The sequence below is a fragment of the Macaca thibetana genome, chromosome 4, assembly GCF_024542745.1.
Source record: "Macaca thibetana thibetana isolate TM-01 chromosome 4, ASM2454274v1, whole genome shotgun sequence".
Classification (NCBI taxonomy): Eukaryota; Metazoa; Chordata; class Mammalia; order Primates; family Cercopithecidae; genus Macaca; species Macaca thibetana.
Genome location: NC_065581.1, coordinates 39,304,969 through 39,332,917, shown reverse-complemented (window position 1 = coordinate 39,332,917; position 27,949 = coordinate 39,304,969). Strand labels below are relative to the sequence as shown.

Below are 27,949 nucleotides of genomic sequence, written 5' to 3'. Positions count from 1 at the left end.
AGTGGCCAGATCTCAGCTCACTGCAAGCTCCGCCTCCCGGGTTCCCGCCATTCTCTTGCCTCAGCCTCCCGAGTAGCTGGGACCACAGGCACCGCCACCTCGCCCGGCTAATTTTTTGTGTTTTTAGTAGAGACGGGGTTTCGCCGTGTTAGCCAGGATGGTCTCGATCTCCTGACCTTGTGATCCGCCCGTCTCGGCCTCCCAAAGTGCTGGGATTACAGGCTTGAGCCACCGCGCCCGGCCAATAGGCCTTTTTTTAATGCAACTTTAGATTTTTACAAAGGTACCAACAAGATTAGTAGGACTGACAAATGATATTTTATTTCCTTAGTAAGGATTGGAATTCTTTTCATGGGTTTTTCAAAATGTTTTAATAATCCTCTGAGTCCCAAATCCATCCTCTGGGGATTTTCCCTACATAGTCAAAGTTAAATATTTTGGATGGGGAGTGAGGCTGAGAGAAACTTTGCTCGGAGAGAGGTAAAGCAACCTTTGAGGAGGAATACAGAAACTGTATTTCTGTCTGTAAATGTTATTAAGAAAGTTTTATATTCTAAGGTTGTGATAGTCATTCATTGGCTCATTCACCAAATGTTTGAGTATCTTTTCTGGGTATACTGTATATGGTAGATGATTTGATCTCTTTTGAGTTGAATTTTAAAGGACTATCCTAGGGAAACTTGAGAGTTCCAGAGGAGAATAAAACATGATTTCTGCCTTCAAGGGACTTATAATTTGATAGATGCAAAATAATAAAGTAGTGTGTATTAAGTGAGGTAATAGAAGTACAAATTCTCTAGGAGTTTAGAGGAAGGAAGCTCATATTTGCAGGGAAGGTTTCCTAACAATATTTATACTAGACCTTGAAAGATGCTTGGGATTTCTTTAGACAGAAGAGGCACAGAAATGTATTCCTGGAAAAAGTTACAGGAAAGAGAAAGGACATATTTAGGAAATGGCAAATGCGTCAGTTTGGCTGCAATATAAGGTGTGTGTGAGGTATGTAGGGAATATTAGGAAATAAGGTTGATATATAGGTTGGGGTCAGAATAGAACTTTGAATATGCCATGCAGCAGGGGTTGAATTTACATGATAGCTGATCTTGAAGACTGAAAACTAGGAAATTACCCAATCAGAACTGTGCTTTAGAAGGATGTGCTGGGGGACTGGGCATGGTGGCTTACACCTGTAATCTCAGCACTTCGGGAGGCCAAGGGGGGAAACTTGAGGCCAAGAGTTTAAGAAAAATGTACTGGAAAACCATGAGTAAAATAGATTAGAATGAAGGATAGAGGGTACAGAGAAATTGGAATTCAGAAATTCTATTGGAATTACCTATAAAAAACAAAGGTAGAGCCACTTTAAATATGTGCAGTTTATATATGCCAGTAATACCTAAATAAAGCTGTTTAAAGAAAAAAAAAAAACATGATAATCAGGCCCTGAACTTGGAAATATGAAGGAAAGTTCAGATTTGAATGACATTTTGGAAATAGAATCTACAGAGGAGGATGGAAAGAGTGAAGAAGTAGGAGTGGAGTCAAACATGATCAAGTTTTAAAGCTTGGGTAATTTAGGAAAATTGTGGAGCCAGAATAGAAATAGAGAAGTCAAGAGGAAGGAGGAGAAAGCATTTTGATGAATTGATGAATCTCTTGGACACATTGTAACTGAAGTGTCCGCAAGATATCAGTGATTTTGTCCCAGAGGCAGGTGAAAATGTGGAATGGTGGTACATGGCCTAGATCACCTTCTCAGTTGATGCTGTACAAGCTGAAGCAATGGATATGGATGGAATAAATTGCTCAGCAATTTCTTGTAATTCTAGCTTTCTGTGACCTGAGTTAAACTCTAGTATACCTGAATAATACATAAGTTGGTATTGTGGCCTAATATGGGGGGAGGTCATTTCTATGATTTTTACATTGGTTTTATTTCTAAGGTATTTGTATACATAGACTCTAACAGAACATAAATTCGGAAACAGATAGTTTTGTATTTGTTCAGTTGAAAATGACAGACATCTTTTCTCTTAGGTGTAAGGGAAGAAACTTTGAGGAAAAGAAGGGTCTGACAGTTTCTGAAAACCAAAGCTAAAAGGGACAAAAATAGAATGAGATCCTTTTCTATAGCATTCTTTCTCTGTGGTTTTAGGAAATGGTCTTCATAATTTCTTTTAATTCTGTAATTCTTTTTTGTTTGTTTGTTTTAATGCAGAACCACAAATAGGAAAATCTGCCATTTGAATTTTTGTTGAATTAGCTCTCTCATTAGCACATTCTAATGTAAGTGTTCCCTGACTTATTGACTGAAATTTAGTGGATTCTCCATGTATGTTTGGTTATGCATAGATTCGTTGCTGTTAATTGCTCTTGAATTTGGGGATTTTTATTTTATCAATAATAGAGCTTCTCTAGGCATGAGTGATGTTCCAGATAATATAGTTGTCTTAAAAATGTGACTGAGGGGCCGGGCGCGGTGGCTCACGCCTGTAATCCCGGCACTTTGGAAGGCCGAGGCGGGCGGATCACCTGAGGTTGGGAGTTTGAGACCAGCCTGACCAACGCGGAGAAACCTTGTCTCTACTAAAAATACAAAATTAGCTGGACATGGTGGCGCATGCCTGTAATCCCAGCTACTAGGAAGGCTGAGGCAGGAGAATCGCTTGAACCCGGGAGGCGTAGGTTGCAGTAAGCCGAGATCGTGCCATTGCACTCCAGCCTGGGCAACAAGAGCGAAACTCCGTCTTAAAAAAAAGGGAAAAGGAAGCATGGAGCTCAGATTTTCAGTCAAATTTAGAAAATTTGACATCAGTACAGTTTCCATAGATATTAAAAGACTAATAAAGAGTAATATGAACAACTTTATGCGAATAAATTAGACATCCTAGTTGTAAAGGACAGATTTATTAAAAGATAAAAATTATTGGCTGGGCACAGTGGCTCACATGTGTGTAATCCCAGCACTTTGGGAGGCTGAGGCAGGAGAATCACTTGAAACCAGCCTGGACAACATAGTGAGACCCCCATCTTAGCTGGGCATGGTGACATGCATCCGTAGTCCCTGCTACTCTGGAGGCTGAGATGGGAGGATTGCTTGAGCCTGGGAGGTTGAAGCTGCAGTGAGCCGTGATCACACCACTGCACTCTGGCCTGGACCACAGAGTGAAACTCTGTCTCAAAAAAAAAAAAAAGAAAAAAGCAAAAGATAAAAATTACCTAAGTCACTCAGGAAGAAATAACTGAAATACCCATATATACATATACATACATACATACATACATATATATATATAAATATATATAATTTTTTTTTTTTTTTGAGATGGAGTCTCACTCTGTCACCCAGGCTGGAGTGCAGTGGTACAGTCTCGGCTCACTGCAAGCTCTACCTCCCGGATTCATGCCATTCTCCTGCCTCAGCCTCCTGAGTAGCTGGCACTACAGGCACCTGCCACCATGCCCGGCTAATTTTTTTTTTTTTTTGTATTTTTAATAGAGACGGGATTTCACCCTGTTAGCCAGGATGGTCTTGATCTCCTGACCTCGTGATCCACCTGCCTCGGCCTCCCAAAATGCTGGGATTACAGGCATGAGCCACAGCGCCCGGCCTGAATACCCATATATATTAAAGAAATTGATTTTTTGTTTTTCTGAGACAGTCTCTGTCTGTTGCCCAGGCTGGAGTGCAGTGGCACAATGAAGGCTCACTGCAGCCAGCCTCAATCTCCCAGGCTCGAGTGATCCCTCTGCCTCAGCCTCCCAAGTAGCTGGGACTACAGGCACATGCGACCACACCCAGCTACTTTTTTTTTTAACTTTAGCAGAGATGAGGTCTCACTATATTGCCTAGGCTGGTCTTGAACTCCTGAATTCAAGCCTCGGCCTCCCAAAGTGCTGGGATTATAGGCATGAGCCACCCTACATGGGCAAGAAATTGAATTTAAAGCTAAAAGATTTTCCACAGAGAAACACCAGGCTCAGATGACTGTGCTGATGAATTCTGCTAAACATTTGAGGAAGAAATGACTATCAATTCTATATAAACTCTTCTAGAAAAATTGAACAGAAGGGAATATTTCCCAGTTCAGTCTCTGAGGCCAGCATTACCCTACTTCCAAAACCAGACAAAGATACTATACAAAAAGAAAATTATAGGCCCAGTGCAATGGCTCTTGCCTGTAATCCCAGCACTTTGGGAGACCGAGACGGGCAGATCACCTGAGGTCAGGAGTTCAAGACTAGCCTGGCCGATGTGGAAAACCCCATCTCTACTGAAAATACAAAAATTAGCCAGGTGCGGTGGCAGGTGCCTGTAATCCCAGCTACTCAGGAGGCTAAGGCAGGAGAATTGCTTGAGCCCAGGAAGCGCAAGTTGCAGTGAGCCAAGATTGTACCACTGGACTCCATCCTGGGCAACAGAGTGAGACTCTGTCTCAAAAAAAAAAAAAAAAAAAAGAAAATTATAGACAATATTCCTCATGGAAGACAGAATTTAAAAATTTTAACAAATTGAACCCAACAATCGATAAAAAGGACAGCTCTTCCAAGTGGGTTTTTTTTTTTTTTTCCCCATGAATGCAAGGCTGGTTTTTAACACTCAAATGTCAATCAATGTAACTTAGTAAATTAACAAAACTGTTAGTTTGCCAGGGCTGCCATAACAATATATCATAAATTAGATAGATGAAACAACAGAAATTTAGTTTCTCACAAGTTTGGATGTTAGAAGTCCAAAATCAAGGCATTGGCAAGTTTGATCTCTTCTGTGTTCTCTCTCCTTGGCTTGCAAATGGCTGCCTTCCTCCTGTACCCTCACATGGTCACTCCTCTGTGTCTGACTGTCTGTGTCATAATCGCTTCTTACAAGGACACTTCTCAGATTAGAGCCCACCCTAACGAACTCATTTTAACTCAATATCCCCCCCCCTTTTTTTTTTGAGACAGGGTCTCACTTTGTTCCCCAGGCTGGAGTGCAGTGGTGGGCTCTCAGCTCATTGCAACCCCTGCATCTCCGGCTCAGATGATCCTTCTGCCTCAGCCTCCCAAGTAGTTGGGACTACAGGAATAATATGCCACCACGCCTGGCTAATTTTTGTATTTTTTGTAGAGATGGGATTTCGCTATGTTGGCCAGGCTGGTCTCAAATTCCTGGACTCAAGTGACCTACCTGCCTCAGCCTCCTAAAGTGCTGAGATTATAGGCGTGAGCTCTATGCCCAGCCTAGTTACCTTTTTAAAGTCTGTCTCCAAATACAGTCACTTTCTTAGGTACCAGGGTTTAAGACTGTAATGTATGAATTAGGGGGTAGAAGGAACACAGTTGAGCTTATAACACAAACTCAACATCATGTGATCTTCTTAATAAAGGCAGAATTTTGTAAAATCCAATACCTACTCCCAATAAATATCAGCAAACGAGAAGCATGAGAAAACTTCCTAAAACTGATCAAGGGCATCTGTAAAAATCCCATAGCTAACTTAATGTCAAGAGACTGAATACTCTGTCCTCCTAACGTCAGGACTATGTTGGGGATATCCACTTTAATGTCTTCCATTTAGCGTTGTACTGGAAGTTCTAGCTAAGGCAGGGAGGCAAGGAAGAGAAATAAAAGGCATCTAAATTAGAAAGGAAGAAGTAAAACTTTTTAATTCTCAGACTATATCATTGTCTATGCAGAAAATCCAGTGGAATCCACAAAAAAGCTACTAAAACTTAATAAGTGAATTTAGCAATTGGCAGGATACAAATCATTGTACAAAAATCAATTGTATTTCTGTATGCGGCCCACAAACAATCAACAATTGGAATTTTTAAAACTCATTTATTATAGCTTCAAAAGATTTGATATACTTAGGGGAAAAATCTGATAAAAGATGTGCAAGACCAGGCGCATTGGCTTACGCCTGTAATCCCAGCACTTTGGGAGGCTGTGGCAGGCAGATCACTTGAACCCAGGAGTTCAAGACCAGCCTGGGCAACATGGCAAAACCCTGTTTCTACAAAAAATGCAAAAATTAGCCAGGTGTGGTGGTGTGCGCCTGTAGTCCCAACTGCTCAGGAGTCTGAGGAGGGAGGGTAGTGTGAGTCCAGGAGGTGGAGGTTACAGTGAGCCAAGATGGTGCCACTGTACCCTAGCCTGGGTGACAGAGTGAGACCCTGTCTCAAAAAAAAAAAAGTCTTGGAGAAATAAATGGAGAGAGAGATTGTGTGTGGGTCAGAAGACTCAATATTGTAAAGTTTTTGGTTCTCCGCCTTATTTATCCATAGATTCAATGCAACTGTAATAAAATCCCAGCAGGCATTGTTGAAGAAAATGACAAGCTTATTTTCAAAGTCATATAGAAATGCAAAGAAGCCAGATTAGTCAAAACAGATTTGAAAAAAAAAAACAAACTAGTGACTTAACGTTTACCTGACTTTAAGATTTATTATAAACCTACCTTACTCAAAACAGTATAGTAGTCATATGAAAAGATAATGGAACAGAATAGAGAACCTAGAGGTAGACCCACACAATTATGGACAACTGCTTTTCAACAAAGGTGCAAAGTATTCGTATGTAAAAATGAACTTAAAATTCATACCTTGTACTATAGACAAAAATTGACCCCAACTGGATTATCGATCTAAATGTAAAACCTAAAATTATAAACTTTCTTTAGGAAAAAGAAAACATAAGAGAAAACCTTTGTTTTCTCTTGTTTAGGCAAACGTATTTAAGATATAGCATCAGAAGAACAGTTCATAAAAGAAAAAAATTGAAAACTTGGACTTCAAATGTAAAACCTTTTGCTCCTCTAAAGATACTTTTAAAAGAATGAAAAGATAAGTTACAAACTGGGGGAAAATATTTGCAATCATATATCTAATAAATAACATATGAAGAATCCTTACAATTCAACAACAACAGCAAAAACACCTCAGGGGAAAAAAGACAAAACGTTTGAACTGATACTTCACACAAAAGGATATATGAGTGGTAAATAAACAGATGAAAGATACTCAATGCCATTAGATGTTAGGGAAATGCAAATTAAGGCTAAAATAAGATAGCACTACATACCTATTAGTTTGACTAAAATTTTTAAAACTGACCATACCAAATGTTGGAGAGGATGTGAAGGAACTGTAACTCTTTTTTTTTTTTTTTGAGACGGGGTCTCGCTCTGTCGCCCAGGCTGGAGTGCAGTGGCCAGATCTCAGCTCACTGCAAGCTCCGCCTCCCGGGTTCACGCCATTCTCCTGCCTCAGCCTCCCGAGTAGCTGGGACTACAGGCGCCCGCCACCTCGCCTGGCTAGTTTTTTGTTTTTTGGTTTTTTTTTTGTATTTTTTTAGTAGAGACGGGGTTTCACCGTGTTAGCCAGGATGGTCTGGATCTCCTGACCTCGTGATCCGCCCCTCTCGGCCTCCCAAAGTGCTGGGATTACGGGCTTGAGCCACCGCGCCCGGCCAACTGTAACTCTTTTAACACTCGGCTGCTCTGTTGGTGGGAATCTAAAATGGTGTAACCGCATTGGAAAACAGCTTGGCAGTTTCCTAAAAAGTTAAACATACACCTACATATGATTCAGCCATTTCACTCTTAGGTATTTAACCCCTAGAAAAAGAAAGCATATACCCATACAAAGACTTACACATAAATGTTCACAGCAGCCTCATTTTTAATATGCAAGACTGGAACCAACCCAAGATGTTCATCAACAGATAAAATGAGTTGTGTTATAATTTATTGTGTACAATAAAATACTAAATGATAAAAAAAGAATGAACTATTGATTCATGCAACAATATGGATGAAATCAAAATAATTATGTTGAGCGAAGTAAGCCAGACAAAAAAAATACATACTGTATGATTCATTTATATAAAATTTTAGAAACCTCAAAATAACCTATAGTGTTAGAAAGCACTACAGATTGGAAACAGAGGCAGGGAGTGGAGAGATATGAGAGGGAACCATTACAAAATAGCACAAGGAAACTTTTGGGGTGACGGATATATTCATTATCTTGATTGTGGTGATGGTTTTACAGGTCAAAAATTAACAAATTGTTCACCTCAAGTATGTGCAGTTTGTTTCCATTAATCCTCAATAAAATTGTTAAAAGCAAACAAAAACTTCACTTTCCTTAAGAAGGGAATGCGAAGTCTGTAACTATAAAACTGTGCCACTCCCTTTACCCCAAGAGGGTAAACAGAGTGAGCGTGAAACGCCTGGTTAGAACCAGGGAGGTGATTTCCTGAAGAACCAAATTTAATTACTTTTATAGTTAGGTGACAAACATTAAATATTTCATTAATTACTAAGTTATCCAGCCTTTTAAAAAATCCTGATTGTGGGGCTGGGCATGGTGGCTCACGCCTGTAATCCCAGCACTTTGGGAGGCCAAGGCGGACGGATCACCTGAGGTCAGGAGATCGAGACCAGCCTGGTAAACAAGGTGAAACCTGTCTCTCTAACTAAAATAACAAAAGTTAGCCAGGCATGGTGGCAGGTGCCTGTAATCCCAGCTACTAGGGAGGCTGAGACAGGAGAATTGCCTGAACCCGGGAAGCAGAGGTTGCAGTGAGCTGAGATTACACCACTGCACTGCAGTCTGGGCGACAGAGCGAGACTCTGTCTTTAAAAAAAAAAGAAAAAAAAAAAGCCCTAACTGTGAAATGATTAGTGACACATTCCATGGGTTGGCTGAGTGTCTATATGGTATGTGAAGAAGCATTTCTTTTTGTTTATAAATTTGCTAGCTATTAGTTTAGAGTGTCCTATTGTTCTTATATTACACTAGTAAATTCTTTTTTCTCTTGAAAGGGGAAATAAATACGCAACTGCAGTGTGCATAATGATGTTCAGACTAATGTTGTTACTAACCAAAAAACAAATAGGAATGTGTTGTCAGATTCCCGGGTAGAAATGACATAAGGGGCAGACTGGTTTTATCATTTCTCGGATCCAACTGTTTGATGATTGCTGTGATATTGCTAAACTGGAAAGGAAGAAAACACAGAACTTAAATATACAGTACAGAGAAACTCATGTATTACAGAAATGTGATTGTTTACATTTTCTTACTGCCTAAGATTTAGGTACAGATCCTTGGAAGTTTAGTGTTGTAACAGAGAAGTCTGTTAACTTATGTGTTAAAATATAAGCAAACAGATTATCTCTCTGAAATAATTGTATTAGCATTGACTAATATTCTATTAAATAGACTGTTTTTCTAGGATTTTCTAACTGAAATTTATATCATAAGCTGGCTTGAGATGATCTTCTAAAATGATGAAAGAAATGAAATAATACAAAGCTAAAACTCTATTCACGTAATGTTGTAAACCACGATAGACAAATCAATTCTGGAGGTCACAATAAGAAATAAAATGGCTCTTTTAAAATCAAAGGCTACATATTGACTTCTACTTTAAAATAAATGGTCTTTGCAAATAATTATACTTGCAAATTAAATGTACATGTGTGCAGTGTGAAGTGGGTTTTTTGAGCAAATTATGAACATAATTTTTAACTGTGAAGGTGTATTGGTAAGGGTAGGCTAAGCTGTGTTGTAATAACAGCAGCAAAAACAAAATCTCAGTAACTTAGCATAACAAAAGTCTACTTCTTGTTTACACTACACATCTGCCATAGGTAAAGGATTCTTTTCCTCATAGTCTCTCAGGGACCCAGGCTGAGATTCTACCCTCTTATAGCTGTACTATCTGGAACGTGTAGCTTCCTTGGGCACTGCAGCATGGGAAGCCAGAGTTGATGATTCATATACCAGCATTTACATTTTTCAGCACAAAAGTGATATGTTCTTTAACTCACAACCCATTGGCCAGAACCGGTAACATGGCTTCACCTAACTGCAAGCTAGCTGGAGAATTGTGGGAGAGCTCATGGATATTCGGTGATAAATGTCTTTGTTATAAAAGGATGGTCATGGCCAGGCGCATGGCTCATACCTATAATCCCAGCACTTTTGGGAGGCTGAGGCCAGGGATCACCTGAGGTCAGGAGTTCGAGACCAGCCTGACCAACATGGTGAAACCCCGTCTCTACTAAAAATACAAAAATTAGCCAGGCGTGGTGGTGGGCGCCTGTAATCCCAGCTACTTGAAAGGCCGAGGCAGGAGAATCGCTTGAACCCAGGAGGCAGAGGTTGCAGTGAGCTGAGATCGTGCCATTGCACTCTAGCCTGGGCAGCAGAGTGAGACTCTGTCTCCAAGAAATAAAAATAAATAAAAAATAAAAGCATGGTCAGACTTTTATATAGGATGAATTCCACTTTGCCTGGCATCTTTGAAATAATACCTTTAATAGAACATTTAATGTCATATAATTAAAGTATTCAACTGGCAAAGATGCTCATAAAATGGCCTTTTTATGTCATACTTAAATTTTTTGTGTATTCTCATTTGTTATAAGGAGGGGGAAAAGAGAATCAATATATTCTTCAATTTACCATTATTCATATAAGTGGTAATTTGCCATTTGCCATTTTCCAAATAATCCAGATGACCTTGCTTCTGACCACAAAGTGAGATTTTGTGTGTGTTGTCTGTAGAGAAATATGTTGCTACAATGAAAACTCACAATATATTTTGAAAACTGCTGGAGTGATTTCAAGTATCTTTGGTTAGGAGTTTTTCATGTTAGGGATCTGTCTATTCTAGTTTTTGCTGAGTTATTAGGTTACATTTTTCCTTCCAATAAAGCTAAACTGTTAAGGAGGAGAATCTTATATCATGATAGGATTATCCTGAGCTTTTGTTTAGGCTATTTTCTAAGCCTTTTAGGGAAGGCTATTTCCTGAGTCTTTTGGGAGAACAAACCAAATGTGGAAGGAATATAGGGCAGTAGTGCAGGGACTACTGGGTCCTTTTGCGTTTTTAGGAACACAAGGGCTTGTTCATACTCAGATCATCAAATCGAAAATATTCAGTCTCAGTTTACCCCAGTTATCTGAACTATCAGCTTGTAAACTCTAATGAAAGAACTCATTTTCCAGGTAGGAATTTAAAATTAGTAGAAAAGAGAACCCTCAGAATAATTACAGGTGAAAAATGATTTCTTTTACTGCAAACAAATATTTTAATCTGTTTTGTTTTTTTCCAGTCGTGTTATAGGAAACAATAATCTGCTGTTTTGAAGGGCTCCTTTTTGCTTGAGAGACTAGTTGCCCACCATGGATATGGCAAAATCTGGCACGTAAAGCTTGCTCTCTGGGACTACAGTCTCCTTAGGGTTGCTTGTCTTCACCGATCCTTATGCACCATATACGTGATGATGTCATCTTCCCTTACATATCATGCCTGTGTGAGTTTCACAACACTTAGTAAGCACTTGTTAAGTATCAGGCAATATGATTTCTTAATTACAAATATGAAAAAGACATGATCTGTGGATCCGAAGAACTAACAGACCAGTTGGGGGAGAGACATGCAAACTGATAATTTCAGTCTTTGGTATCAGGATGATGTTGGCCTCATAAAATGAGTTAGGGAGGATTCCCTCTTTTTCTATTGATTGGAATAGTTTCAGAAGGAATGGTACCAGCTCCTCTTTGTACCTCTGCTAGAATTCGGCTGTGAATTCGTCTGGTCCTGGACTTTTTTTTGGTTGGTAGGCTATTAATTATTGCCTCAATTTCAGAGCCTATTATTGGTCTATTCAGGGATTCAGCTTCTTCCTGGATTAGTCTTGGGAGGGTGTATGTGTCCAGGAATTTATCCATTTCTTCTAGATTTTCTAGTTTATTTGTGTAGAGGTGTTTATAGTATTCTCTGATGGTAGTTTGTATTTCTATGGGATCGGTGGTGATATCCCTTTTATCATTTTTTATTGCATCTATTTGAATCTTCTCTCTTTTCTTCTTTACTAGTCTTGCTAGTGGTCTATCAATTTTGTTGATCTTTTCAGAAAACCAGCTGGATTCATTTTCTTAATCAAAACAGGCCTGTAATCCCAGTACTTAGGGAGACTGAGGCGGGTGGATCACTTGAGGTCAGGAGTTTGAGACCAGCCTGGCCAACATGGTGAAATCTTCTCTCTACTAAAAATACAAAAATTAGCAGGGCGTGGTGGCACATGCCTATAATCCCAGCTACTCAGGAGGCTGAGGCAGGAGAATCACTTGATCTCTGGAGGCAGAGGCTGCAGCGAGCCGAGATGGTGCTACTGCACTCTAGCCTGGGCTACAGAGCAAGACTCTGTCTCAAAAAAAAAAAAAGGTCTGGGCACAGTGGCTCATGCCTGTAATCCTAGCACTTTGAGAGGCCAAAGCGGGTGGATCACTTGAGGTCAAGAGTTTGAGACCAGCCTGACCAACATGGAGAAACCCCGTCTCTACTAAAAATACAAAAGTAGCCAGGTGTGGTGGCACATGCCTGTAATCCCAGCTACTTGGGAGGCTGAGACAGGAGAATCACTTGAACCTGGGACGTGGAGGTTGTGGTGAGCCGAGGTCGTGCCATTGCACTCCAGCCTGGGAAACAAGAGCAAAACTCCTTCTCAAAAACAAAAAAACAAACGAAAAGGTTGACAAAAACTGGATGTAACCCAAACACCCCTTCAATCAATAAATGGATGAAGAATCTACAGTATATCCATGTTATGGAATACTATTCACAATAAAAAGGAATGAGCAGCTTACAGACACAACAGCATGGATGTATCTCAGATGTTTTATGCTGGGTGAAAAAAGCAAGATTCAAAAGGCTACATACTGTATGATTCCATTTATATATCATTCTATAAAAGGCAAAATGAGGCCGGGCATGGTGACTTACGCCTGTAATCCCAACACTTTTGGAAGCTGAGTTAGGAAGATCACCTGAGCACAGGAGTTCAAGACCAGCTTGGGCAACAAAGCAAGACCCTGTCTCAAAAGAAAAAAAATAAGGGAAAATGATAGCAATGGAAAGCAGATCCGTGTTTGCCAGGGTTAAGGGTGAGGTGCGAATTTCACTACAAAAAGGCAGCACAAGTTTTGGGATAATGCATCTGTTTTGTGATTATCATGGTGGTAAGTACATGAATCTTTGCATTTTTAAAACTCATAGAATAGTACACCAAAAGGGGACTTTTACTATCTGTAAATTTTAAAATAAAATGAAAACAAAAAGATCATGGACAATGCTCTTTAGGTATTGAGTAAATTTTTATTTATTTATTTATTTATTTAGTTTGTTTGTTTGTTTCATTATAATGCTTGTTGTGCTGGAAGGCCAACAAAAATCAGTTTTATTCTTCTTTTCAAAAAAGAGGTGTCTGGTTATAGAAGTGTTGGTTCCTCTTGGACAGTCCAGATTGCAATGACTTTCTTTAAGCTGATAATGTTGTATTAGTTCTCCTCATTTATATTAGCTTTTGTTAAATGAGTTAGGTTTCATTTTATCATGAACTTGAATTATTATTTCTAAAATTTAAGTTAAGTTTTTTTTTTAAGAGACAGAGTCTTGCTCTGTCTCCTTGGCTGGAATGCAGTGGCATGATCATTCATAGCTCATTGCAGCCTCAAACCCCTGGGCTCAAGCAATTCTCCCACCTTAGCCTCCCAATAGCCAGGACAACAGGCACATACCACCGCGCCCAGCTAGTTTTTAAAATTTTTTGTGGAGATAGGGTCTCACTGTGTTGCCCAGGCTGGTCTTGAACTCTGGGTCTCAAGTGAGCCTCATGTGTCAGCCTCCTAAATGCTAGGATTACGGCATTAGCCACCACATATAATATTTAATTATATTATATTTAAGATAATTAAATATTGGCCCAATATTTAATTATGGTAATGATGCTTCTTAAAAACCACTGTGAAAAGATGTCTTTAAACTTGAATTTTCTTAAGAGTGGGACAATTTTCAACGTTTTATGACCCAACATTCCATATGTAAGCTTTAAACTCTTTAACCTCAAAAATAATTCAACTAATAAGGTATATAATAATATATTTCCCCCGCTTTTTAAAAGTTTGTCCTCATATACAATAAAATAGCTGTGTCTGCCAGAGGACACGAACATCGAGTTAACATTTATCAGACAGTGTTTTGTACTTAACTTCATTATATTTTGTAACAATCCATTGTTCAAGTGTTAGGTTAATTACTTGAAACCCAAACCTACTTGCTTGAAGAAGTTTCATTTTGAAGTACATCAGAGTCATTAATCACTGCACCTTTTGATCTCCTTTGAAAACTTCCTAGCATTTATTTTTCTATTATCTCCCTCAATAAAAAGGAACCACTTTTGTCCTGCTGATGCATGACTGGGTGTGTATCGCTCTATTTCTTGAATATATAGAATATACAGGTTTGGATTTGGAATGTCTTCAACATTCGTCCACTATTTGAAACTTATCCCTTTGTCCAATGTCTTCTTCCAAAAAGCAGCTTGATTGATTTATACAGCAGTTATTGCAGTTGTAGCATTTTAATTCCCTCTATCATCTTCTCTCTCCATTTGGGATGATATGCAGAGGGACATTTGATGTTCCGGTGGGTATCATAAGAGAACGTTGAAGAGCTAAGTAACTAAGGGGCATTCTTCATACATAATCTATCCAGTTGTCAGGCTGTCCTCAGTCAGAGGGGTGTTGCTGTTGCTACATCCTCAACTACATCATAGGATAAAACTAAATACTTTTTTTTTTTTTTTTTTTTTTTTTTTTTTTTTTTTTTTTGAGACGGGTGCTCTGTTGCTGTTGCTACATCCTCAACTACATCATAGCATTTTTTAAAAGACTTTGTCATTTAAAAACGATAAAACTAAATACTTAAAAGCACTCTGATGTTTACTTTGCTGAGCCTTACTGGTGATTTTGTTGTTTTATGGAATGCTGTAGAGGAGTCCATTGTTAATCACGTCCTAACCCTATAAAATAAGTAACAAGCTGCTAAACAGAATGATGACAACAGAGAACAGAGTTTCATTTGAATTCATGCAAATGTGGAGGTTTCCCAGAAAGCCATTTTAAAAGTATGAGCCACATTTTGAAAATAAAACAAAGAATAACGCCTTGGAATAGAAATCCATAATGAAACCCATATAATAGCTGAAAGATGACAATAAATTCTACAGGGAGAGCTTTCCGTTTTCTGTTCCTTTTCAAATTCTAATACTAAACTCTATTAGTGGTCTGTATAAAATAATGAGACATGAAGCCCTGGTGGTGTAAAACTATTACTAATCTGTTACTTTGCATAAATTTTCACTCAGACTACTGTCTGTGGTCTTCTTATGAAGGATCTGTTATACGCTTTCTAGCTAAACAGATGAGACCTATTAGCTATCTCCTTTGAATGAATGGTGTTGGAATTTGCAGGCACTGCACTTTTTACAAGTTAGGAAGAGCAAGAGATTGCATACAAGGAAAACATGAGTATTTACTCCAGTCAGAGATCTGTGTTCTTAATGTTAATTGATGTCGTTTTCCTCAGTTTCAGTATCACGTTAAGGAAAAGGCAGAATGGTGTTTTTACTCTGATTTTAAAGATAGATGTATTTATAAAGTGATCACCTTCCTACATCTAAGTCATATCATTCTTTTGCTTTCAATAACAGTAACAAGAAATTTATCATTTTTCTCCCCGTAAACTCTGATCTTATCCTTTTTTACCTATTTCACTTCATGGCACCCTTTTTGTTTCTTAGTCACACAGACTTACAATTTAAATCAGCTTTGATTCCTTTCCTCTCTTCATATGTTTAAGCAGTTGCCAAGTTCTTTTCAGTCATCTCTCGTAATTTCTCTTATATTCATCTTTTTTTCCCTTTCTCTTTGCCAGCATCCTAATGTAGACCATTATGGACTCATGCCTAAATTATTACATCTTTAATTGGTTTTCCAGCCTCCAGTTAATTTCCTTCCGATCCATCCTGAACATCACCACTAGATTTATCTTACTAAAACATGGCTTTTGTTAAACTTAGCAATTTCAAAGTTTCAAAATGATTGCAATAGTAATTGAAGTTATTAATGTTATTAAGAGACAGCATAGTATAGTGGTATACTGTATTGGCTTTGGAACTAAATAGATATGGGTTGGAATCCTAGCTTAATCCCTTAGTAGTGGTGTACTCTTGGGGACTGAGTTACTTGACCTTTTTGGGGCATAGGAATCCTCATTTGAAAATAGGGAGAATAATACGATAGTCTTATAAAAAGTAGCCACAGTTTGTAAAATACATAGTTTAGTGACATCAATTAATGATAGTTATTATTAGTAGAAGTGTTGTTCCTGTTATTGTTATTTGTGAGGACAAAATGGAGAAAGGGAACAGAGAGTAGAGGATGGAACCTTCAGGTAGAATAGTTCCAATTAAAAGCATAAGGTAAAAGAGCCCTTCTACATTGGAAGGGCTGAGGACTTTTTAAAGTTTTCAAAGAATGAGGACTTTTTAAAAATTTGTAGTTCTTAAGATGCTTACATTGTAAAATATATCTGAGTCTTCTGTCCTCAAGTATACTACAGACAGTATTTTTCAGGTACATGAACTAAAACTTTGCAAACCCAAGGATCAGTGACCACTGGTTTTGATTATTAGAAACTTGATGGTTACTTTCCAGAGTGCAGTTCATAGAACAGTCAGTGTCAGATGGGAATGAAAAAGAGAGGTGAATGGAACAGAAATTATCAAGGATGAGTCAAGATTTGGCAACAAATACCAGTAGTAGAGTAAACATGGCACTTGGATACTATCATCATCTTCATATGTGATCACCACCATCCTTGTTCTATAGAAGGAAGAGGAGTCTTTATTGCCTCTCTTCTGCAACAATGTTTGCCATTTTCAAACAGCATAAAGGTATGCATTTAAGGTGAGTGAAGGTTTTTTTTGTTTTTTTTTTTTGAGATGGAGTCTCGCTCTGTCGCCCAGGCTGGAGTGCGGTGGCGTGATCTTGGCTCACTGTAAGCTCCGCCTTCTGGGTTCACGCCATTCTCCTGCCTCAGCCTCTTGAGTAGCTGGGACTACAGGCGCCCACCACCACGCCCGGCTAATTTTTTGTAATTTTAGTAGAGACGGGGTTTCACCGTGTTAGCCAGGATGGTCTTGATCTCCTGACCTCGTGATCCACCTGCCTCAGCCTCCCAAAGTGCTGGGATTACAGGCATGAGCCACCGCGCCCATCCAGGCGACTGAAGGTTTTAAGAGGTAACAGTGGGTACTATATGAGACAACTGTAAAAATTGCTTGTTACCTGAGAACCCTGAAAGAAAATGTCAGTTCCTCATCAGTTAGTTTGAGTCAAGGTTTATCAGACCTTCTTGTCTAAGCACTGTGCTAGGACCACAGTGATAGAGATGAGCAACTGTCTTCAAAGAACTTATGCTTTAGTAAGCACAAAATATCTGCATTTATTCATCGAGCAAATATTTGTCAAGTTATATTTATAATACGGTATGTGGCTGGGCAATGAGAATAAAATGGGGAATAAGACAGAAATCCTTCCCTCAAAGTATTTATAGTGATAGGTGACTATTATTAACTCCAGTGTGCAGTAACAAGTTCCATCGGTGTGGTACAAAGTAGTGGTACAGAGGTTTAGAGTAGTCGGGGATCATATGTGATTGGAAAAGCAGAAAAGAATCACTTATTCATTTTAGTTCATCTTGAGGGAATGGGTAGACTTTCAATAGAGAAGAGGTTAGTGAAACCTGAGTGAGAGTAAGTTTCTCACAGAGGCAACAAGCAAAGTGATGAAACCAGGGAAACTATTTGGACAGCCCATTGATATTAGAGGATAAGTGATAGATGAAGCTTCAGAGGTCAACTAGTCTAGTTATTAATCTTGAGTGTACATTAGAATCACCTGGAGACCGTGTTAAAATGCACATTCCCAAGCATTATCCCCTTCTAAGTCACGGATCCCAGAGAGTGATTCAGGAACTTGCATTATTTTCTAAACTTCTATTATTTTCTAAATTTACAATTTTTTTATAAGCCAGTGGTTCTAATTCAGTTTGTCATTGAATGGCTCTTAGAGAAGCACTAACCTGATCCTGGACATTCAGTTAGTACTTAAATCTCTCTCTAAGCATCTCTGGGGACTTTGTCGTCATCATCTTTTTTTCTTTCTTTCTTTTTAATTGACCCATAAAATTGTGTGTATCATGTACAACATGACGTTTTGAAGTATTATACTTAGTGGAATAGTAGATCTAGCTAACTAATACATTACCTCACATAGTTATTTTTGTAGTGAGAACACATAACATCCACTCTCTCAGCATTTTTCAAGAATGCCATAAATCGTCATTAACTGTAGTCACTGTACTATACACTAGATCTCTTGACTTTATTCTGTCTAACTGTAAATATGTGTTCTTTGACCAACATTTCCCTATCTTCTCCCCGCTAAATACTCCAGCCTCTGGTAATCACCATTTCACTCTGTACTTCTATGAGATCGACTCTTTCACATTCCACGAGTGAGATCCTGCAGTATTTGTCTTTCTGGCCTGGCTTATTTCATTTAACATAATGTTCTTCAGACATATCCAAATAACAGGATTTCTTTCTTTTTATGGCCGAATAGTATTCCATTTATATAACTATATATATATCACTTTTTTTATCCATTCATTCATTGATAGACACTTAGGTTGATTCCATATCTTGGCTATTATGAATAGTGCTGGAGCCGGGCGCGGTGGCTCAAGCCTGTAATCCCAGCACTTTGGGAGGCCGAGATGGGCGGATCAAGAGGTCAGGAGATCGAGACCATCCTGGCTAACACAGTGAAACCCCGTCTCTACTAAAAAATACAAAAAAACTAGCCAGGCAAGGTGGCAGGCGCCTGTAGTCCCAGCTACTCGGGAGGCTGAGGCAGGAGAATGGCGTGAACCTGGGAGGCGGAGCTTGCAGTGAGCCAAGATCTGGCCGCTGCACTCCAGCCTGGGTGACAGAGCAAGACTCCGTCTCAAGAAAAAAAAATGAATACTGCTAGAATGAACATAGGAGTGCAGAAGGAGCTTTTTAGCTTGATGTAATCCCATTTGTCTATACCTTGTTGGCTATGCTTTTGAGGCCATACCTAGAAAATCATTGCCCAGACTAATGTCATGGAGCTTCCCCCTATGTTTTCTTCTAGTAGTTTTACCATTTCAGATTCTACATCTAAGTCTTCAATCCATTTTGAGTTGATTTTTATCTTTTTTTTTTTCTTTTTTAAAAAAACAGAGACGAGGTCTCACTATGTTGCCCAGGGTGGTCTTGAACTCCTGTGCTCAAGAAATCCTCCCACCTTGGCCTCCCAAAGTGTTGTGATTACAGGCATAAGCCACTGTATCCGGCTGAGTTTTTTTTTATATATGATGAGAAATAGGGTCTAATTTCATTCTTCTGCATGTGGATATCTAGTTTTCTCAGCATCATTTTTTTTTTAAGAGACTGCCCTTTCCCTATTGTATATTCTTACCACTTTTGTTGAAAATTTGTTGGCTGTAAACGTGTGGATTTGTTTCTGGAGTCTCTATTCTGTTCCAGTAGTCTATGTGTCTATTTTTATGCCAGTACCATTCTGTTTTGGTTACTGTAGCTTTGTAGTATATTTTGAAGTCAGCTAGTGTGATGCCTTCAGCTTTGTTTTGCTCAAGATTTCTTTGTCTATTCCAGGTGAGAATCTGTCTTTTGAGGCAGGCTGTTCTTTCTTTGAGTAGACTTGCTGCTTAGAAATCTTTTTCCTTTTATTGAGCTGAAATTTCTCTGTCTCTTCTACCTGTGATTTTAGCTCTCCCTGCTTGAAAAGCAGTAACAAGGTTTTTCTTTTATGAGAGCCCTTCAAGTGTTGGAAGGGCTCTCTTCTGTAAGCTGAACAGATGCAGGTCCTCACTTGTTTTGGTTTTGAGTTCTTTCTCTGTCCTAAACACTTGCCTCTGAGTGCATTCCAGTTTTTTTAATGACCTTTATAAAGTGTAGCACCCAGAACTAAACACTATTACTGCATGGTTTCTGAGTTGTAAGTGAATAGTACCCAGATGGGCCATGTGGTTATATCAATTATTTTCTCATATGGTGCTCATAAATGCTATAATGGAACTCTGGGGACAAGGGGCTGAATTGAATAACTTTTATTAAGAGATTATATGCCAGCAAAAGGGCCCGGGTGCGGAGGCTCATGCCTGTAATCCCAGCACTTTGGGAGGCCGAGGTGGGCGGATCACTTGAGGCCAGGAGTTCGAGACCAACCTGGCCAACATGGTGAAACCCTGTCGTCTCTACTAAAAGTACAAAAATTAGTTGGGCATGGTGGTGCATGCCTATCATCCCAGCTACTCAGGAGGCTGAGGCACAAGAATCGCTTGAACGCAAGAGGTGGAGGTTGCAGTGAGTTAAGATCGCACCACTGCACTCCAGCCTGAAGTGCAGAGACAAAGAGAGACTCTGTCTCAAAAAAAAAAAAAAAAAAAGAGAGAGAGAGAGAGAGAATATGCCAGCAAAAAAAAGAATGGGATAGGAATTGGCCTTTAGTGTGCTTGGTAGTTGTCAGCTACTAAATTTTAGAATGGAATATAATGAGCTAGAATACTGTCTTTGTCCTTTTTCCTTCCATGTTTAAATTTACTCTGTTTCTTTGCTTACAAAAATATTTATCTCCCATCTTCATCTTCCCTCTTACATTCCTTTCTTTCTCCCCTCTCCTTCTCTTTCTTTTTCCTTTCCTTTCCTTTCCTCATTTGATGAAGATTTGGCATGTGTCAGGATAGAGAGATTATCTGTGCTTTCCCCTCATTCCAGGTACTTTCAGGTGGGACAAAATGATACACTATTCTGGAGAATTTTGGTTGCAGAAAAGGGGCTTTGGCTGGAGATGAAGCAAAGTTTGCCATTTCCGTCTCTTTGGTTCCCGTATGACCCTTGACACACCCTGATTACTGTAATAAGGCTTGAGCTCTGGAGTTAACCAGAGCTGCAACTGAATAAGCTGAATTTAAACCATAAATTGCCTTTTGGAGAGTTATGTGAATATAGGTCCAGAGGTCCGTTTTCAAGCTATTGAATGAGGACCAAAGAATGTTCACGTATCTTCCTTCAGTCTTCACTCATCCTATGACTAAAACTTTAATTTACTTTTTGTATCCCACCAGCTTCTTTAAATTTACCCTGGAAAAGCTTATATATCAATTGTGTTAAGATGGGATGTTTTTCTGACATGATAAACTACATTGTATGGCCTTCCTCCAGTAAAGAGGCTGGTGAATAGGGAAAAAGAAGGAAGAGATACACGGTGTTTTCTTCTTCCTGAGGCAGGCAGCTCTGTATTTTTTTCTTGCTTTGTAATCTTAGTTATTGAGAAAAGATGTCTAGTAATTAGCTCTTTTGTGTCAAAGTTCAGTATGATTGCACAGAGTCTGTACTATAACATCCTTGAATTTTTCCACTTTCTCGCTCTTTAGCAACATGCTAAATTTGCTGATGACTGTTAGAGCTCTTGTTTCTTCTCCTGCTGGTGTTTTTCTTCTAGAATAAGGATGTCAGTGGACTTTACATGAACTCAGTCACAGTTTCCAAATATTACTAATGTTTAAGGTTCTTTTTGACTTTGCTGAATTATTTGCAGTATCTTTTGTTCTTTGCTTGTTACATCAGGTGATTGAAAAGTCCCTTGAGCCTCTTCTCATGTTCCTAATCCCAAAATTGACAGCCAAATTGTGACAAATTGCTGTATACACTGACCCAAATTCTGTATGTCTAATGGATGGGTCATGCATGTTTCCATGTTGACAAATGAGCAGGATTTTTTTGAGTCCTCACTCTACTGCAGCATTTTCTTTCAGTACTAGCCAACATTTACAGATCTTGATGTATTTTCATTTACTTGCTAAACAACAAAAACTGTGGTCAAGTACTCTTGGCAAGATCTAGGCAATGACAATTGTTTATTGAGTTGTGAAATGCCATTAAAGAAGAAAAATGTGAATGTTGCATTGAAGAATTATTAGTACTGATTTTTTTTTTTTTTAAACCAAGGAGTTTTGAGGATCATTTAGACTTTCTAGTTAGCCATGTGTACAGGAATGTTGCCTGCCCTGCTTTGATTTGCCTAGATTTGTATGCAGGGTTTCACTTTAGGACTTTGCAGTACGTGCTAGAGAGATTGATCCTGCTCTGCCTAGCTATTTAGTGTAGTGTAGTGAGCCTTGGCTTTGACGTCCAACAAACTGAGTTCAAGTAAAACTGTATGACCTTAGGTAAGCTACTTGTTTGTTTTTTTTTTTGAGACGGAGTTTCACTCTTGTTGCCCAGGCTGGAGTGCAATGGCATGATCTCGGCTCACCGCAACCTCTGTCTCCCAGGTTCAAGCAATTCTCATGCCTTAGCCTCCTGAGTAGCTGGGATTACAGGCATGCACCACCACGCCTGGCTAATTTTGTATTTTTAGTAGAGACAGGGCTTCTCCATGTTGAGGCTGGTCTCAAACTCCTGACCTCAGGTGATCCACCCACCTTGGCCTCCCAAAGTGCTGGGATTACAGGCGTGAGCCACCACACCCGGCCAGATAAGCTACTTGTTTAAGCCTTGATTTCCCTGTCTGTAAAATATAGCTAAAGCTCGACCCTGCCTCATAATTATTGCCAGGATTAGGTAAAATCATAAATGTAAAAATTTGTATCAGCGCCTGGCATAGAGTTACCACTCAGTAAATGGCAAGTATCAGTGCTGACTAGGGCCGTTCCATGAAACAATGGGAAACAGGAGTGGACATGCCAAAATAAGGGGAGAGGGAGAAAGGGACAGGGCATGCCTTGTGAAATGAATGTGAAAACACATGACAGAAACAAAAGTGAACAGCTACCTCACAGTCCACTGGTAGAGACAGACTCAACAAATCCTTATAAAACTAGTCGTTTAGGGCAACCCATTTCTCCGGGACCCCTCTCTGCATCAGAGAGCTATTCTCTTTCTTTTGCCTATTGAACTTCTGCTCTTAACCTCACTCTTAAAAAAAAAAAAAAAAAAAAAAACTAGTTGTTTACTTATGATTACCTATGCTACATGGCAGAAGTACAGAGTACATTTAAAGAGGCCACCTTGCTGTGGTCAGTCTCTTGTGATGGTTTATACTGACTGAATGTGCTGTGTCTTCAGCTGCCCACATACTACTGCTAGGAAGTGGCAAGTCCTCAGTTATCTGAGCCATGTGAGTGGAGCCCTCACTATTCATGTGTCTCACTTTTTGTTTTGCTCTGATGTTTTACCCTTGGGTTCAGTGAGAACTTTCCTTAGAGGATCAGCAAGGCCTCTGTCTAGGGGCAATAGAAATTGCATTACAAACATTTAATATACTCTTTCCACTACTGTCTAAATTATGTGCTTCTAGAAATGAGTTTTCTAATTTCTTTTCCTTTTCAGCAGTACTTGGCATGATATTCTATATTTAGCCTCTCAATAACTTATATTAGCCAAGAAATAAGCATGTGGCCTTTTGTCCTTCCCACCATACTCATCTTGCCAGATTATATGGTAACAGTATCAATACAAATGTCTTCTTGAATTGTAAATTCCACACACTCATTTTTAAGATCTGATGATGACATTTTTTATTTCAATATGTAGTCGTTTAGATGTTTTTCTTTTTCAATTCATGTCTGTATTTAATGAAAAAACTGTGATGATACAGATAACCCATAAAGAATATTTTTTTAACAAGTCTATTTTAGGAATGTCTTTCATAAACAGATAGAATCTCCCATATTCTTTGAATGTGTAATACTTCAGAATAATAAAATGATAATACTAGACAGTCTGACTTGGAGGAGACGTCGCTGGATCCCACTAACTCTCTTTCAGACTGACACATCTTACATTAAGTTGATCGCCACGGTTGGTCAGTACCCTTCCTGGTAGACTTTGACTTTCTCCAGCCTTTTATTAAACTCTTCAGCTTAACTCAGGTCAAATATGAGGGTAGTCAACAGAAAAGTAGTTAAGACCAAAGAATCCTATTCAGGTTTTCTCTCCTATGGATTGATTAAGAAAGTAATAGCCTGCAGATGTTATTATATTGTATCAGTCAGAATAGGCTAGTTTATACTGTAGTTACAGACAACTCTAAAAATCGTAGTGCCGTATTTCTCACTCATGCAGTGAATTCAGTGAGAACTGGTAGGGTCTTTGTTCATTATAGTCACTCAGGTACCTACGCTGACAGAGACTCAACACATGCTTCCATGATCACAGAGTCAGGGGAAAAAGAGCTCTGGAGGGTCTCACTCTAGCAATTCAATATTCCAGCTCAGACAGGACTCCTGCCACTCCTACTCACAATTTACATGGCCCCAGCCAGCCAAAGAGGAATAGGAAATTCAGTCTTCCATGTGTCCAGAAGGAAGAGAACTGGATCTAGATATCAGTAAGTAGAAATATTGACTCTGATTATGTATGGATAAATGAATAAATCTTCTTTTAGATAGTAAAAAGTTACCATGGGGGCAAGTAGCTTTTTAGCACTGTATTTGACAAGTCAACCCATTTCCATAAAGCTGTTTTAACATTTAAATTGTGGCATACACATAATATAAAACCAAGTAATAGTAATAGTAGCTAACACCAACATAGCAGTCTGTATAATCCTCGTAGAAGCCCTATGAAAAAGGTACCATTTTTATCCCCATTTTATAGATGTGGAATCTGAAGCACAGAGGGGTTAAGTAAGAAACCCAAAATCACATGACTAGTAAGTAGCAAAGCCAGGATTTTAACTCGGGTGGTCTGGCTCCAGAGTCCAAGCTCATAATCACTAGGCTGTAGGATACGTTACATTTTTTCACAACAGACTGTTTTCCTTATTAATATTTGTTAACTGATTATTCTATATGCTGTAAGAAAGACTCTAGTTCTCTAGAGGAGGAGAATTGAAGTATCAGCAGTGGGCTGGACTAAGGAACGAGGAAATTTCCATCTAGCCATATGATTCTTTTATGATTCTGGAGTAAGTTCACAAAATATTTATCAAGCATGCCAGACACTGTGCTGACTCTAGGAATTTACTGTAGTGAATAAGATAGACATGACTGATCTCTGTTCTCAGAGTTTTTGTTCCCATGAAATAGACATTCATTGAAGGAAAGCACAAAATGTCCAATGACGGCATATGGCCTGGGGATTTAACCTCTTCTAGATGGTTAAGGCTGACTCTTTGTCATTAGAGCTGAGGTAGATAAGGAAAGGCAAAAGGTATGGACAAAGAAGGCCCAGCACTTAGTGAGCAGGTACCCAGTGTGAAGAACTGGGAGAAGCCTGTTAAGAACAGAGCACAGAGACCAAAGGCAAGAGCAGATCAGGTCACACTGATGCAGCCTGTAGAGGCAGGAAACCACTTAAGCAGGGGAATGACAGAAGCAGATTTGTATCTTTCAAAAGTGCTCTATTGTGAAGAATCATGCCCCTGGGCAGATGTGTGGAGTGGATTAGAGGGAACTCAGAGTGGATGGGGAGACCAGTAAGGAAACTATTTAGTAATTTTGGTGAGAGAAGAGATGCTAGCTAGGGGGCTAAGGTGGTAGCAACAGGGGCAGGAGATGTAAATAGATTTGAGAGATTGAGAAGGAAGCCAGTTTAGACTTGGCGATTAATTGGATGTGTGCATGTGGGTAAGAGGTGGAAATGAGTGAGCGAGAGAAAGAGAGAGAGAGATAAAGAGAGTGTGTTCAGGGCCAACTTCCTGATTTCTGGCTTGAGCAGCTAACTGCTTGCTAATCCCTATAATGAGAGAGAATGGTGGAGAAGCTATTGTGGAGGAGAGAGGAGGTGGTTGCACTGTATGCCCTTTATAGTGGGAAATTGGGAAATATGAGTGGATATGCCAGAATAAGGGGAGAGTGAGACAGGGGCAGGGCATGCATTATGAAATGAACATGAAAACACATGATAGAAACAAGTGAACAGTTAAGTGGTAACACATCTGTAGGCATTGAGGTGTGGGAAGTTGAGCCAGGGAAAACATATTCTCACCCCTTCACCTAGAAGCAGGACCAGTCTAAACTAATCTTAAGTGTGTTAAATCTTATTGGCTTTTCTGTTCACAAAAGACATTTGTCTGTCAGTGTCAGGGTTTCAGTCTTTGTTGATTCCCCTCACAGCTACCTGAATTTTTCTTCTCTGATAAAGTTAGTATAGAATTCTAGTTTTGTTTGTTAAATTTTTCATGTGGTCCATTGTGTTACAAAGTCATACCACCACAATCCATTTGCCTGCTAAGTCAATATTTGCTTCATAAACATAGCAGAAATTAAGATACATCTGTCTAGCTTGAGTTTCTTACAATGTTTTTTAAAAAAATCCTCGATCCTTTTATGTTTAAGAGCACAAATGGGCCGGGCGTGGTGGCTCACACCTGTAATCCCAGCGCTTTGGGAGGCTGAGGCGGGCAGACCACCTGAGGTTGGGAATTTGAGACCAGCCTGACCAACATGGAGAAACCCCGTATCTACTAAAAATACAAATTTAGCTGGGCATGGTGGCTCATGCCTGTAATCCCAGCTACTCAGGAGGCTGAGGCAGGAGAATGGCTTGAACCTGGGAGGCAGAGGTTGCGGTAAGCCGAGATTGCGCCATTGCACTGCAGCCTGGGCAACAACAGCGAAACTCCACCTCAAAAAAAAAAAAAAAAGCACAAATGAGTCTGTTCCATATGACCTATGACCTCCAACTTTCCTTCTTCACAGGAGGGACATATGTTGTTAAACAGTGTGGACTGGGTGAAGCTTCTGGGGGCATCATATTAACTTCTTTGGGTGTATTCTTCCTCTCCATGTACTTAGTACTTCTGTTTTTATTTTAAATATATATATAATAAGACTTTTTTTTTTTTTTTTTGAGATGAAGTCTCGCTCTGTCGCCCGAGCTGGAGTGCAGTGGCGTGATCTCGGCTCACTGAAACCTCTGCCTCCCAGTTTCAAGCAATTCTCCTGCCTCGACCTCCCAACTAGCTGGGACTACAGGCGTGAGCCACCATGCCTGGTTAATTTTTATATTTTTAGTAGAGATGGGGTTTCACTATGTTGGCCAGGCTGGTCTCAAACTCCTGACCTCGTGATCCACCTGCCTTGGCCTCCCAAAGTGCTGGGATTACAGGCCACTACGCCCGGCCCAGACTCTGTTATTGTATGAATTTATAGACAAAATGTTGCCCCCGCACAATAGCAATGGAGTCTAACAAAAACCGTCTCACCAACATCAGCATTATGAAGGCACCGTGATTTTGTCATATGTATTTCTATGCAATCTAGTACTGGGAAGCTATTCTCTCTTGCCGCAGTTTTGCCTGGTCCCTTAAAATAGAAACTTTTACCATCTCAGATATTTTGGGAGGAAGGCTTCATGCATAAGAGAGGGACTGTAAAACCAGACTGGGTTATCTCTCAGCTCTGTACTTTCTAGTTGTATAACTTTAGGTATAACTGTATGACTTTAACTTTTGTTTGTGCCATATGTAAAATTGGACTGTTGATAACATCTACTTCATAGGTTGCTGTCAGGAATAATGAAGTAATACATGTAAAGCACATAGAATAGTATCTGGCACACAGTAAAAGCTCAATAAATATCAGCTGTTATTGCTTTCTTAATATCTCCCAGAGGCTGGGTGTGGTGGCTTATGCCTTTAATCCCAGTGCTTTTGGAGGCCAAGGTGGGAGGATCACTTGAGCCCAGGAGTTTTAAGATCAGCCTGAGCAACAAAATGAGATCCATTTCTATGAAAAAAAATTTTTTTTAACTAGCCAGGCATGGTTGCGTGTACCTGTATTCCTAGCTACTCCTGAAGCTGAGGTGGGAGGATCTTTTGTACCCAGATGTTCAAGGCTGCCATGAGTCATGATTGGCTCACGTTGTCCAGCCTGGCGACAGACCAAGACCCTGTCTCTAAAACAAAAACATCTCCCAGGACAAGGTGGTAAGTTTTCTTCTCTGTAACTCTCTATAGCATCTCATATAGGATTCTGTATTCAGAA

At 39.5% G+C, this 27,949-nt stretch overlaps 1 protein-coding gene and 1 long non-coding RNA gene across 3 annotated transcripts in view; both read left to right on the top strand.

The window, feature by feature from the left end:
- BTBD9 (BTB domain containing 9) overlaps positions 1 to 27,949 on the top strand; it is an 820,757-nt gene that overhangs the window by 510,956 nt on the left and 281,852 nt on the right. The window lies entirely within an intron of this gene.
- On the top strand, positions 256 to 26,614 carry LOC126952841 (uncharacterized). Its single transcript, XR_007725039.1, has 2 exons — positions 256 to 14,574; positions 14,677 to 26,614. It is a non-coding gene; the product is annotated as an uncharacterized LOC126952841 (long non-coding RNA).